General features: G+C 46.0%; 1 protein-coding gene across 6 annotated transcripts in view; it reads left to right on the top strand.

Annotated features, from left to right (window-relative positions):
* Positions 1–13,218, top strand: part of HAGH (hydroxyacylglutathione hydrolase) — a 933,635-nt gene that overhangs the window by 487,074 nt on the left and 433,343 nt on the right. The window lies entirely within an intron of this gene.

Genomic DNA, 13,218 nt, shown 5'->3' on the forward strand with positions numbered 1-13,218 from the left:
TGCTATTCCCCTTCTGCTCCTTCCCCTTTCTTTGTCCACCTCTTCCGTAGTACTTTTCTCCTCCTTTCTTCTGACTTCTCGAGTTTCCTCCAAACGATTCTCCCAACCTTCTCATTACTACTCACCACCTTCTCTCTGCTGCCTCTCTCCTGACATTTCCTCCAACTGCTTTCTGTATATTCTCCTCTTCTCCCATCTTGATGTCAGCTTCCACCTCCTCTGTTCACCTTCCCTCTTCGTCTCCTCCTTTTTTTGTTCCTCTTCACATTCTACAGCCTACAGTTTACAGCCTACTTTCAGATTCCTTTTTTGGAGAAGGAAAGTTAGCTGCTGCTATTTGGCATATATTGCTATTCATTTTGATTTTTGACTTCCAGATCGTGGCAGAGCTCGGTGGTCTGTTTTTATTCGGGTAGATGCTATGGCTCTTTGGTTTTATAACTAGCCTGAAAAGGAAAAGAACGGATGTGCCTTTTCAAACTGTAGTGTTTGTGGAAGAACATTTAGCAGGAGGATCCCCATGAACGCTGTATGAACTGCTCCCTCATAATGACCAGCCCTTCGACCTCTGCCAACGACTGACCTCAAGAATCAGAAAAAGTGAAGGGGCCTGAAAAGGAGAAGAAAAAACACAATGGTGCAGAAGGGGTGAGAGTAAGCGAGTGAAGAAGGAAAAAACCATGCCTGCAGCCCCGGATTCTGGAGACTGAACTCTTGCACCCAGGCCAGCTTCAGAACCCTGTCGGGATTAAACAAGTGAACTGTTAAATCACTGTCAGGTACCGGGGGAGAGGGGCCGATCTGGTATTCTTGTCAGCTAAGAAAGTGAAGTGTCTGTTGTCCGTGCCGCCTTTGCTAGTCGTGTATTCCTCACCACCGAGTGAAGTGATGTCGGCAGAGCAACCAATGTTGGAATTGTCACCACCAAAGACCTGTCTGTGTTCAGTTGGTGGAAGTGGTGTCGCTGCTGGCAAGATTTAGCCCAATGTTGTCAGTGGATCGCATTCTATCCCCTGTCTGAGGAAGGTGAAATCGTGTGTGGGTCACAACTCCTAAAGAGACATCAAACTAGGAGCCTCCAGTCTCCTCTCCACTGGACGCCACATGGCCGTTTGAATGGATTGTGTCCTCCCACTTATTCCTTTTCTTTGATATTCAATATCAGCTTCAGCTACTTCGGAATTTCTTTTTCGGCAGAGGGCGCTGTGTTTCGATCCAGTCTACTCGATGTCCCTCGAGGGCCTCTGTCTCGAGGATGATGTAATTGAGGGCATATATAGCACGCTCAGCGCCCGTTGGCTTGATTTCTGTTTTTCCGCTTTAGCTATCGCTTCGAGAAATACGGCGGGCTTCATTGTTATCTTTGCGATAATGTTTTGTTCAACGACACCGACTACCCCGAAGACCAAGTTCAAGTAGTGTCGAGATTGTGACTTCAAAAATGTTGTTAACCGACCCACACACCATATAAGTCTATGGTGTCTCGGGGTGAAGCATTGGACCTCGGCATGCTCCAAGTGCTAGTCTATGATCGGAACGGCCCTGAAGGAGCGAAAGGGGAAATTGGCAGTAGGTAGGAACCCCCAAAAACATCCATCTACCGCAGCCAAAAAGACCTTCGACCGACGAGTCGAGGGGCGACTCCTTTGAGGAAGAAAGTTGGAGTGGCTCCCACCACTCCTCATCGTCATCGAGGAAGTCGAATGAAGAGGCCCCATAGGTCGCCTTCTTTGACTTCGTTGTCTGATACCTCCCCTGAGAGGGTATCTTGCCCCACTAAAAACTCCACACCTCCCGAATGGGACGCATTTAGAGCAGAAATGCAGAAATTATTTCAACAACAAAAACCCACGGCAAGCCATGCTCCTACCGTGCCTTTTAAAGAAGCCAGTAAGGAAAGGGCTTGAGCCAAATCCCACGATCCCTTGAGCCCGGGACGAAGGCCTGATCCTTATCGGGAGCCTTTGAGGCCTCGACGCGATGACCAGGAAAGGATCCTTTGAGCTGAAAACATAAACATTAGTCGAGGTCGTCGACGCCTGCTGTGCCCTCAACACCAGCCAAGCCCTCGACATTGACGACAGCTTCGACGCCGGCTCCTACGTCAACAGCACAGGGCCATCAATGCCACCTGCACCCTCGACGCCAGCTGTACCCTCGACGCCAACCGCGCCATCTAAACCCATGGTGCCAGCGAAGCCAAAAAAGACTTTGACGGCTCCTCGAGCGTCGAATCCACAGTTTTTCAAACCCTTGTACCTATACCTGAAAAAAAGTATGTTCCTTTACCAAGGAAAGAATATTTTAAGTCTCTCACCTCAATACATGATGAGAATGAACCTTCAGATAATGATGCACCTTTTGGTCTCCAGTTTGGAACAAATGTGCCTGAAAGTTTTATTTCTGAAGAATCAAGGTTGAAACACCTTTTTGATAATGTACAGATGGCCAGTGGAGTAGAGACCTCACCTGAACTAGATTTTAGAAGACCTAAGGCTGGCGAGCACGCTGATGCTTCATATAGACAGTTAATGTCCAAGGTAGTAGGCTATATCGGGTGGAGTAGTCCTCCCCTACCATTTCAATAGGATGATCTGACTGACATCCTGGATAAGGGTCCACAGATGGATCCTATTCTGCCTTTTCATATTGCTCTCCAAAAAAGGGTGGCAGCAAATTGGGAGATGCCAGAGACTAATCTGGCAGTGAACAAAACCCTGACCAAAAAATACTGTCTTTCCAGTAGTGACCCAGACTACCTGTCTAAACACCCCACTTCAGAGAGTCTGGTGGTACAGGCAGCTACCGCAACTTCCAAGCAGACAGCATATCCTACTATCCCTCCAGTTAGGGATGACGAGTAGATGGATGGGCAAGAAAGATATTTTCAGCAGGGAGTATGGCGCTCAAGTCAGCTAACTCAACAAGTGCCCTTGCAAAATTCTCGTTCACTCTATGGGACTGCATTTCCATGGCGGCAGAGCACATTCCCGAGGGGGAGGAAAGAGACGGGTTCTTGGCTATTGTTAGAGACGGCAAAGAAGCCATGTGAGAGTCTCTTCAGTCGGGTCTGGATCCTGCTAACAGCATCAGCATATCCATGGTTAATAGCACCGTAATACCCAGATTTGCGTGGTTGAGGAAGTTAGGATTTGCACCGGATGTGCAATCCAGATTCCTCAACATGCCCTTTGACCGGTCTCACCTTTTTTGGCTATAAGGCTGACGAAAGCCTTGAGAAGTTGCAGACCTCAAAGGTGGCTGGCCAAATCTTTAGGTGCCGCTATTACGCAGCCTCAGCCCTTTCACCCCAGTGGACAGCCTTGGAGGGGTAGATATTTTCGCTACTACTCCTCAGTTGGAAGAGCGAGAGGAATGGCTGGTCAAAGAGGCCAAAGAAGATTCCTTTGAGGTGGATGAGGGAGAGGTGCGAAGCCCGCTCAAGCAGGGACATCTTTACCATCAGCCACTGCATCAGCCACCTCAAAACCTCTGAGATAGTTTTGAGTCACAGTTCACCAGTGGGAGGCAGACTGTCTCAGCATCTAGAAGAATGGCAAGACATTACTTCGGATGCTTGGGCATTGGAAACCATAGCCCACGGGTACTGCCTTCCTTTCATTCAGAGACCTTGGAGCAATTCACTGGGAAGCCACTCTTTGAGGATTCCAGATCCGCTCCTTGTGCAGGGAATTTTAACTCTGCTTCAGAAAGGCTCTATAGAACCAGTGCCTGTAGCAGAGATGAACAAGGGATGGTGTTCTCCATATTTCCTAATCCCCAAGAAGGACGGAGGACTGAGACCCATCTTGAACTTGAGATACTTGAACAAGTTCCTCAGGAAGGACAAATTTAAGATGGTCACACTTTCTCAGATTTTCTCCAGGATTGGATGGTGTCATTGGACCTTCATGATGCTTATTTTCATGTGTCAATCCATCTAAAGCACAGAAAATACCTGAGGTTCGCTCTTGGAAGTTCTCATCAGTTTCGAGTTCTGCCATTTGGGCTGACCTCCACCCGAGGGTTTTCACCAAACTGATGGCAGTGGTGGCAGCGAGTCTCAGGAGGGGGGGGGGGTTCACGTCTACCCCTACCTGGACGATTGGCTGACGAGGATGCTTTCTCCCAAACAAGTCCTCCATCATCTCAGCGTGACCTGCCACTCTCTTCACAGACTGGGCTTCTCCCTCAATTACAAGAAGTCCTATATGACACCTTCTCAAAAGCTCCCGTTCATCAGGGCTGTACTGGATACGTCCTTGGGAAAGAGCTTGCCACTCAAGGTGAGAGTTCTAGACATTCTGCAGATGGTCACAATGTTTCAGAGTGCCCAGCATCTCCCGGCCTTTGACAATTTGAGGTTGCATTTTTCTGGTCCCAGAGGCACGCCTGAGAATGAGCTCCCGTCAATGGGCCCTCAGAACTCAATGGTCCCAGTTCTCTGGAAACATGTCGGACCTACTTCAGGTTCCAAGCAGGGTCGCACAGGATCTTCTGTGGTGGACCTGCAAGGACAACATTCTGAAGGGAGAACCCTTTTGGCAACCATGGCCGGAGATAACTGTAGTGACGGATGCCTCACTCACGGGGTGGGTAGCCCACACCAATGATCTGACAGTCAGCGGTCGTTGGTCTCCATTGTAGTCCAAACTACATATCAATATTTTGGAGCTGAGGGCAATCAGACTAGCGCTGAAGGCCTTTCTGCCCTCTGTACGGGGAAAGAATGTCCTGATAATGATGGACAACACAGTGGCCATGTACTACCTCAAAAAGAGAGGAGGTGTACGGTCACTACCACTGTGCAGAGACGCAATGCAGCACCGGTATTGGGCAATTCAAGAAGGAATCTCTCTATCGGCAGTTCACCTAGCCGGAGAAGAGAACACGGCGGCGGATGCTCTGAGCAGGCAGAGCACAGTCTCCCATGACTGGGAACTAGCTCAGGACGTCCTTCAAGAGATCTTCACCCTTTGGGGAACCCCTCAAGTGGATCTGTTCGCGACCAGTGCCAACTGGAAGTTCAAACTGTATTGCTCCAGGGAATTTCCCCCAAGAGGAGCTCTAGGGGACGTGTTCATAGTGGACTGGGAGTTTCCACTCCTGTATGCATTTCCTCCAGTCCCCGTCATTCCTCACGTGATCAGGAGGTTGAGAAAGTTCAGGAAGCGCATGATCCTAATTGCCCCAGATTGGTCCTGGAGGACGTGCCACCCGGGCCTTTTAGACATGTCTGCCCTCAATACGTCTTCCACAAAGAGAGGACCTTCTCTCGCAAGAGGAGGGTTGGGTTCTCCATCCAGAGGTCAAGACACGCAACTTTCACCCATGGTTTCTGAAAGGCTAAGATACAAGGATTGGGACCTCCTGAATGACGTAATGGAGATTTTGCAAAGGCCAGCAACTAAGTCCTTGTACCGTTGCCATTGGAAAAAATTCTGCAACTGGTGCAAAGACAAGAATGTAGACCCTTTTCTGTGCAAAACACTGGAGGTGTTATCCTTTCTATGTTCCTTGGCCAATCTGGGGCTCATATTAAGGCCTACTTGGCGGCGCTTTCCATCTATAAGAGCTTGTCAGAAGAATGTTCATATTCTAAAATTCCACTGGTGACACAATTTCTGAAGGGGCTCACCAATGTGTGTCCCCCATCTCCCTTCCAGGTTCCAGTTTGGGACCTTAATCTGGTACTAACATTTCTAATGTGTGCACCCTTTGAACCTTTACATTCATGTCCATTAAGATTGTTAACTTTAAAACGGTTCTCTTGGTAGCATTAGCTTCAGCCCGTAGAGTGAGTGAACTGCAGGCACTTTCATCCAAGCCATCCTTTACTATCTTCCATCTTCTTATAAATGTAAAAAATAAAAAAAAAGATAAGGATAGGATTGTTCAGAGGGTTAAGCCTTCCTTTTCCCCCAAAATCATTTCTGATTTTCATGTGGGGCACAAAATTGTTTTAACTACTTTCTACCCTCCCCCTCATCCTGGCAAAGAGGAGGAGAGATTACATAGGTTGGACTCACAAAGAGCTTTGAGCTTTTACATATCTAGGCTGTCAAAACTTTGTATTGATGATCAGCTTTTCATACGCTATACAGGCCACAAGCTAGGTCAGGCTGTTACCCTATCCAGGTGGATCATTCTGACAATTTCAGAATGCTACAGACTGGCAGGAAATGAGCCTTCTGAAGGATTAAGGACTCATTCCACCAGGGGCATGGCTACCTCTACAGCCCTGCAAAGGGGTGTAGCGATAAAAAGCATTTGTGAGGCTGCTACGTGGTCTACTAATCACACGTTAACAAAACATTACTGCTTTGAGTCTTCCCTCGGTCAGGATGGAAGCTTTGGGAAAGCTGTCCTGCACTCGTTTCATGAAAACCATTAAAAACTAAATTCTTACTCCCTCCACCAAATATAATATTGTGTTGGGAGTCTATCAAAGATGAGGAATACGTGGGAGGGCACAATCCATTTGAAGAACAAGTAAGTAACCCCTGATAACGTTCTTTCGACTGGATGTTCCTGCCACACATTCCTCATCACCCGCCCAGCCTACCCCACAGTAGAATTTCCAATGCTGTTACAGCTTTTGCTCGTTCAAAGTTGAGTATGGTCAAACCCGGGGTTATGCAGGTACTACTGTAAGACAAAACAACTGAAGCCATCGGGCGCTGCGCATGCTATATATGCCCTCAATGACATCATCCTAGAGACGGAGGCCCTCGAGGGACATCGAGTCAACCGCATTGACGCACAGCGGCCTCTTCCGAAATATTTTTGCTGGATATCGAATATCAAAGATGAGGAATATGTGGAAGGAACTTCCAATCGAAAGAACGTTACCAAGGGTAAGTAACTTGTTCTTCTTGGCTTGATGGTGTGTGTGGCGAGCTATATGTGACTGGATGTGGAGGGAGAAGAGGAGGAAGAAGAAGAGTTTGTTTTGATGGCTAGACTGAACAAGGCCTACAAGTCGGCCTTCCTGGTCCCCATAATGTCAAATAGGTGAACAATTAAAAGCTACTGGCCAACCATAAAAAGTAACTTGCCACAATTCTATACATGCACACAGCACATTATTCCTTACTCGGCAAGACTCAATTATCTCTAGTCAGTGGTTAATGAGGGCCCATTTTGAGCCTCGATGTCCTGTGATTGGGCCAGCAGGTCTACAAGGCCCTAGCTTCAACTTGTGCGACTGGCAGCTGGGCTAATATAAAGTACAAACCCTCAAACATTGCCCATGTATTCATTAGGAATCAACCGTGGCCTGATTCAAATATGGCTACTGTCGTCAGATGCAAGTCAGCCACCCCAGGTGCCTACTCTGTCTTGCCCCCGGACAAATAGTCCTGTAGGCTTGATGCTGCTAGGAGGAAGGTGATTTAGCCAGCGACCGTGGCTGCACGTGCGTCCAACAGCTGTGCTGTGCTAGCCCGGTATGAGAGGGACTTACGGAATAAGGTGCCGTCCCTCTTTGAGTTTCTTCCGGAAGATAAGGTAGGCTGAAGAACTGGCCCCTGAGGGAATCCTGACCTCAGAAAACGTGTTCTGTGGTATGAACAGCGGGGTACTCGGGTGGCAATCCTGGCTAAAGCCTGCAGGTTTTAGGCCGTGGGTGCAGTCCAGACTCTTGGATCTTCCATATGATGTGGCACAGCTCTTCTGGAAGATCAGTGACGAGGCGGTTACCTCTTCTAAGACCGAGACCGTGAGTACACAGGCTGCAAGTGTATCGTTGGCTGGCCTGCCAAGAAGTCAAAGCTCTTCTGCCCCTCATCGATGCCAGTCATACCTTCAGGCATCTTCAGCGAAGTTCGCACCCCATCAGCCTAAGTGGAGGGGAGAGGGGGGGATTCTTTCTTCCAGTCCACAGGGTCTGCAGAAGGGGTAACCAGTGGATTGGAGGGAGGCCTCAAACCTCCCAAAAATGGACTTTCCACCAGCCCTTTACACCCACAGCACCCCGGTGGGAGGAAGGGTCTCAAGACATTTGTCAACTTGGCGGCCCAAACATTGGACAAATGGGAGCTGGACATCGTGGCAAGAGTTAATTGAAATATCTCCCCCTATGCCAGCACCGGAGGAGTGGAGTGCCCCAGAAACACCATGCACAGCTATTGGAGGAAGTGCTGCAGATGCTATTGAAAGGTTCCATCAGTTTTGTTTCTGTGGGGGATAGGGGCTAGGGCAACTCCTCGAGATACTTTCTTATTTAAGAGAGAGACAAAGGGCATAGGCCCATTATGGACCTGCACACATTCAACAAGTGTAAAAAAAAAACTTCAAGATAGTCACGCAGAAAAATGTCATGCTCTCAGTCTAAAAGGGAGATTTCATCTGCGTCCTGGATTTGATGGATGTGTACTTCCATATGGCTATGTTAAAAAACACCAAAAATGTCTGCAGTTTCAGTTTCTGGGTGCTTTTTTCATTTCTTAGGGTCTCACTTTAGCATTCTGATTAACGCTCATGAATTGTTAAGCACCGGTGACTGCTCATGTGAGGAGACCAGGCATTCACATGTATCCTTTCCGTTGACAAATGGCTTATCCAGTCGGAAACTGAAGAGGATGAAAGGGAGACTATGCGAACAGCATTGAATATGCTGAATCAGCTGTGCTTCAACATTTGTCAATAAAGAGGCTTTGGTTAGTCTGTTATTCCTATTGAACATGTGTCACGAATGTAAGAGGAAACAGGCTGTAGAATGTGGGCTTGCAGCACAGGGTGTGTCGCAATGGGCTGGCTGTGCATGAGCTTTTAATGGAGTAGAGGCCTGCTGAAATAGGCTGGAAGTACCTTTCATTGCGGTTAAATGTAAATGGGGTTTACGGTGGTTCCCAGCCAATGGGGGGAATTATTCTAAAGTATGTGAATCTATAAAAGACACCAAGACTGGGTATCGACACTTGCAGGAAAAGTACCTAATCATTATCCTTCACAGCCTCTCTCCTGCCTTCCTCTTCACGCTACAATGCAGCCTCCTTCTGCTAGTGTCTCTAGTCTCCAAAGCTGCTCCTTTTTGCCTCCAAACACCTACACCATTGTGGGAAAGCCTATGACTTAAATAGTGACCCAACCATGTCCCCTCGGACCGCTCTCACGTAACTATTTTTAGATGTTTGTGTTGTCCAGGTTCGGATTTGGATTGGGTAGATTGTAATCACTTGCAGACTCACCACCACCTTTGAACTTCCTGTCCCTTACCATGCGGGGACGTGGACTGAGCCTTAAACACGCATCTTGGTATTCATTTTCGTATGTGTAGGGAGCTGGTTGCTTGTTTTGTTGAACCGCCTACTGTAAGGATGGCATGATATCAATGGTAAGACACATACAAAAGAAAACAAGCCAACTTTGCCTTATTATAACTGGCGCTTCTCAGTTGGCCCTTAGAGAGGGCTGCAAATTCCCAAAATATTTAAATCCAACGTTCTCATAAATTCAAATCAAAGCTTCAAATCAAAGCAACAGTTAGATCTGTGCAGTTTTGGCCAGGAATGTTTTATTCACATCCCTGTTTTTATAATTAAATTTATTCTGAATGTGATCTGTTGGGCGATCATATTTTGCCATCAATATACATTGAGCCAATGCATTTCGGTGTAAACCTTCATCAGGGCTGCATATAGGCTCTTGATTACATCATCAAGCTACACATAGTCATACATATGTTAATACAAGTTCATTGAAGGATTTATATACAATACATAATCGAATTCACACATACCATTTTGTTTGTCCCACGAATATTCAGTTGGTTCGCCAGAAAAAATAAATGAAAAACAGAATTTTCATTTAGTATCAGCGTTACAAAATTCTATGTACATAGTATAAGGACAGAAGAGTGTCCTACCTGATCACTTTCATGCAAATCTGGTAAGCCCCAAAAGGCTTTACTTTTTGCAACGCTCACGGCTCCAGCCACGTGTGTTGCAAATGCGTGGAGAAACGCATACGTTAAACTTGTCTCTGTGAAAGAAACAGGCTATTTAGACAACCGTTCTAGCATGTCTTTAATGATCAAAGCGGCGGATGTTCTCTGCCATTTACCTTCAATTCCGGTGTTGTTCTGCCTACTGCAGAGAGACATGCATGCGCACGTCTCTTAGTTCTGTTTAAACGTTGCCTTGGAGACGGAGTCGAGGTGCCGAGGTCCGACAGGAATGCCAGAGCACGTACGCCTCGCGCCCCACCCCGGGTGATTACCCTGGGGCGGGGATGTCTCCATGACAACTCCTGAAACGCTATGTGTTACCAAGCTGTCAGCGCCTTTCTCGTGTGATTGACATTACTTTCGGACTATTACTGTGAATGCATGTACATAGTAGTGTGAATGCATGTTATAAGTGTAATCTGTCTTGTATAATTTGTACTGTTCTAAATTCATCATTATTGCGGGTAACCATGTATCGCTACCTCTACTGGCTAATGCTTGCAGGTTTTGTACAAAGCTAATTAACATACTAGGTGAAGTATTTAGGTTCCTCATTTGCGGGTCTCAAACGGTAGGTCTTAATTAAAGCAGGCACCAGGACAAGCAGAAAACCTTCACCCAAACAATGTTTTAGACAATCTAGTACATGATATTATGAAATTAGAAACAAATGTCACTCCAAGTGTCAAATTACTTCCGTTTCATATGTGAATGTCTGGACTCCAGACCTGGTTGGCCATTACGACGGCTGTTGTGGGAGTTCATACGCAGTCATGAATGTTTAATTACAAAAAACACATGTAGTTACACACTACTATGTACATGCATTCACAGTAATAGTCCGAAAGTAATGTCAATCACACGAGAAAGGCGCTGACAGCTTGGTAACACATAGCGTTTCAGGAGTTGTCATGGAGACATCCCCGCCCCAGGGTAATCACCCGGGGGTGGGGCGCGAGGCATATGTGCTCCGGCATTCCTGTCGGACCTCGGCGCCTCGACTCCGTCTCCAAGGCAACGTTTAAATAGAACTAAGAGACGTGCAGGTGCATGTCTCTCTGCAGTAGGCAGAACAACACAGGAATTGAAGGTAAATGTCGGAGAACATCCGCCGCTTTGATCATTAAAGACATGCTAGAACGGTTGTCTAAATAGCCAGTTTTTTCACAGGGACAAGTTTAACGAATGCGTTTCTCCACGCATTTGCAACACACGTGGCTGGAGCCGTGAGGGTTGCAAAAAGAAAAGCCTTTTGGGGCTTACCAGATTTGCATGAAAGTGATCAGGTAGGACACTCTTCTGTCCTTATACTATGTACATAGAATTTTGTAACGCTGATACTAAATGAAAATTCTGTTTTTCATTTATTTTTTCTGGTGTACCAATTGAATATTCGTGGGACAAACAACATGGTATGTGTGAATTCGATTATGTATTGTATATAAATCATTCAATGAACTTGTATTAACATATGTATGACTATGTGTAGCTTGATGATGTAATCAAGAGCCTATATACAGCCCTGATGAAGGTTTACACCGAAATGCATTGGCTCAATGTATATTGATGGCAAAATATGATCGCCCAACAGATCACATTCAGAATAAATTTAATTATAAAAACAGGGATGTGAATAAAACATTCCTGGCCAAAACTGCACAGATCTAACTGTTGCTTTGATTTGAAGCTTTGATTTGAATTTATGAGAACGTTGGATTTAAATATTTTGGGAATTTCCCTCTCTAAGGACCAACTGAGAAGCGCCAGTTATAATAAGGCAAAGTTGCCTTGTTTTCTTTTGTATGTGGTTTATGGAGGTCCTTGTGCTATAGGACCAGTTCAAACTGGCAGCTCCAGGTCAAAAAATTAACTGAGAGAAGCAGACATTGAATAGAAGCGAGTAAACATTGTGATGCCCACCTCTCCGGTATTTCATCAATGGTAAAACAGACACAAGTAACCACAGTTCAAGGGTGTCTATTGAACTTCAAAAAGGTTTAGAAAAAAGCCTAAATCTACAGGTCGGAGCAAGCCACGACCATCAAATAATGACGCAGTTCTAGTGGTGTCTTGTCAAAATAAAAGGGCCTATACTAATAAACATATTGCCAATCCTTACCTCTAAATACAAATGGTGTGGGAAACAATGTTATGCAAAAGAAAGAAGTGTTCAAGAAAGAATATGTCAGGATGTTCAGGCCGCTGTCCTCCCTTCCCCATGTTTTCATTACGGGACAAGGCGGTACACTCGGGCTTAGCACAATCTCTGACTTTTCTACCACGAGGGTGCAGTTCAAATATTAGCATCAGGCTCTTTTGTCCCCAAGTCTCTCTGCCTTTCAAAGTCTATAATTTCAGAGGGCCTGGTGCGACAAACAAACAATTGTTCCTTTCCTCTTAGGTTTTCACACGTACTCAATTTCTCAGGTGATTTACTATCCACCTCAGAATCCCCCTCAGCCGGGCTCAAATCCCTTTTTACAATGCTTGTTAGATTTTCACGTATCCAATTTCAGCCGGTCTTGGATCCGTTTCAACATAATAGTCAATCAGTCTCCCTTTGCCAGGCTTGGACAAACTTTGTTTCACTTTAACACAAACTAGCTTTATCCCAAAAGCTTCTAATAGATCTCCCTCCTTCGGGCTCGGTTGGACCGGTCATCAACTTGCTTGGGAACATCAACATCGAAGACTTTCGATTGTGCACAGGGCTTTCCTTGACCTGTCGTAGGACCACTTTGATGTGCAGTTCTTTCGCCAATCTTTCACCTTTCTTAACTCTCAATTGGATACCCTACAGAGACTTTGGAATGAGCACCCACACAGTGCCGGACCACTCTGTCAAGGGCATCATCTCTCGGTTTCAAAGTTCAATCACTCATTGTTAGGCAGAAAGCTGTGCAGTTCCCTTAGGGACCACTGCAAAAGATTTAAGACTACAGGTGTTTGGCAGTAAACCCACTTGGTAGCAGTCTGTACCACACAGAGTTCACTTGGTAGCTGTGGCTGAGCAGTCAGACTTCCTTCAAGAAGAGTTAGGCAGTATGCAGAGTAAACACAATAGTTACAGAGACACAGTAGCACAAACAATCACTGACCAGAGCTTTGGTGTAAAAGTATATAATTATTTATTTAAAAACACACTTGTAATTTACACTAGCAAAAACGAGGTGAGTAAATTCAGCACACAGTCACTATCATATATATACAACCCTATTCACTTATTAGATGAGTCTTAGTGAGAAACACCACTTATTTTCAGACAGAGG

The sequence above is a fragment of the Ambystoma mexicanum genome, chromosome 2q, assembly GCF_040938575.1.
Source record: "Ambystoma mexicanum isolate Mex_15411 chromosome 2q, UKY_AmexF1_1, whole genome shotgun sequence".
NCBI classification, from domain to species: Eukaryota; Metazoa; Chordata; class Amphibia; order Caudata; family Ambystomatidae; genus Ambystoma; species Ambystoma mexicanum.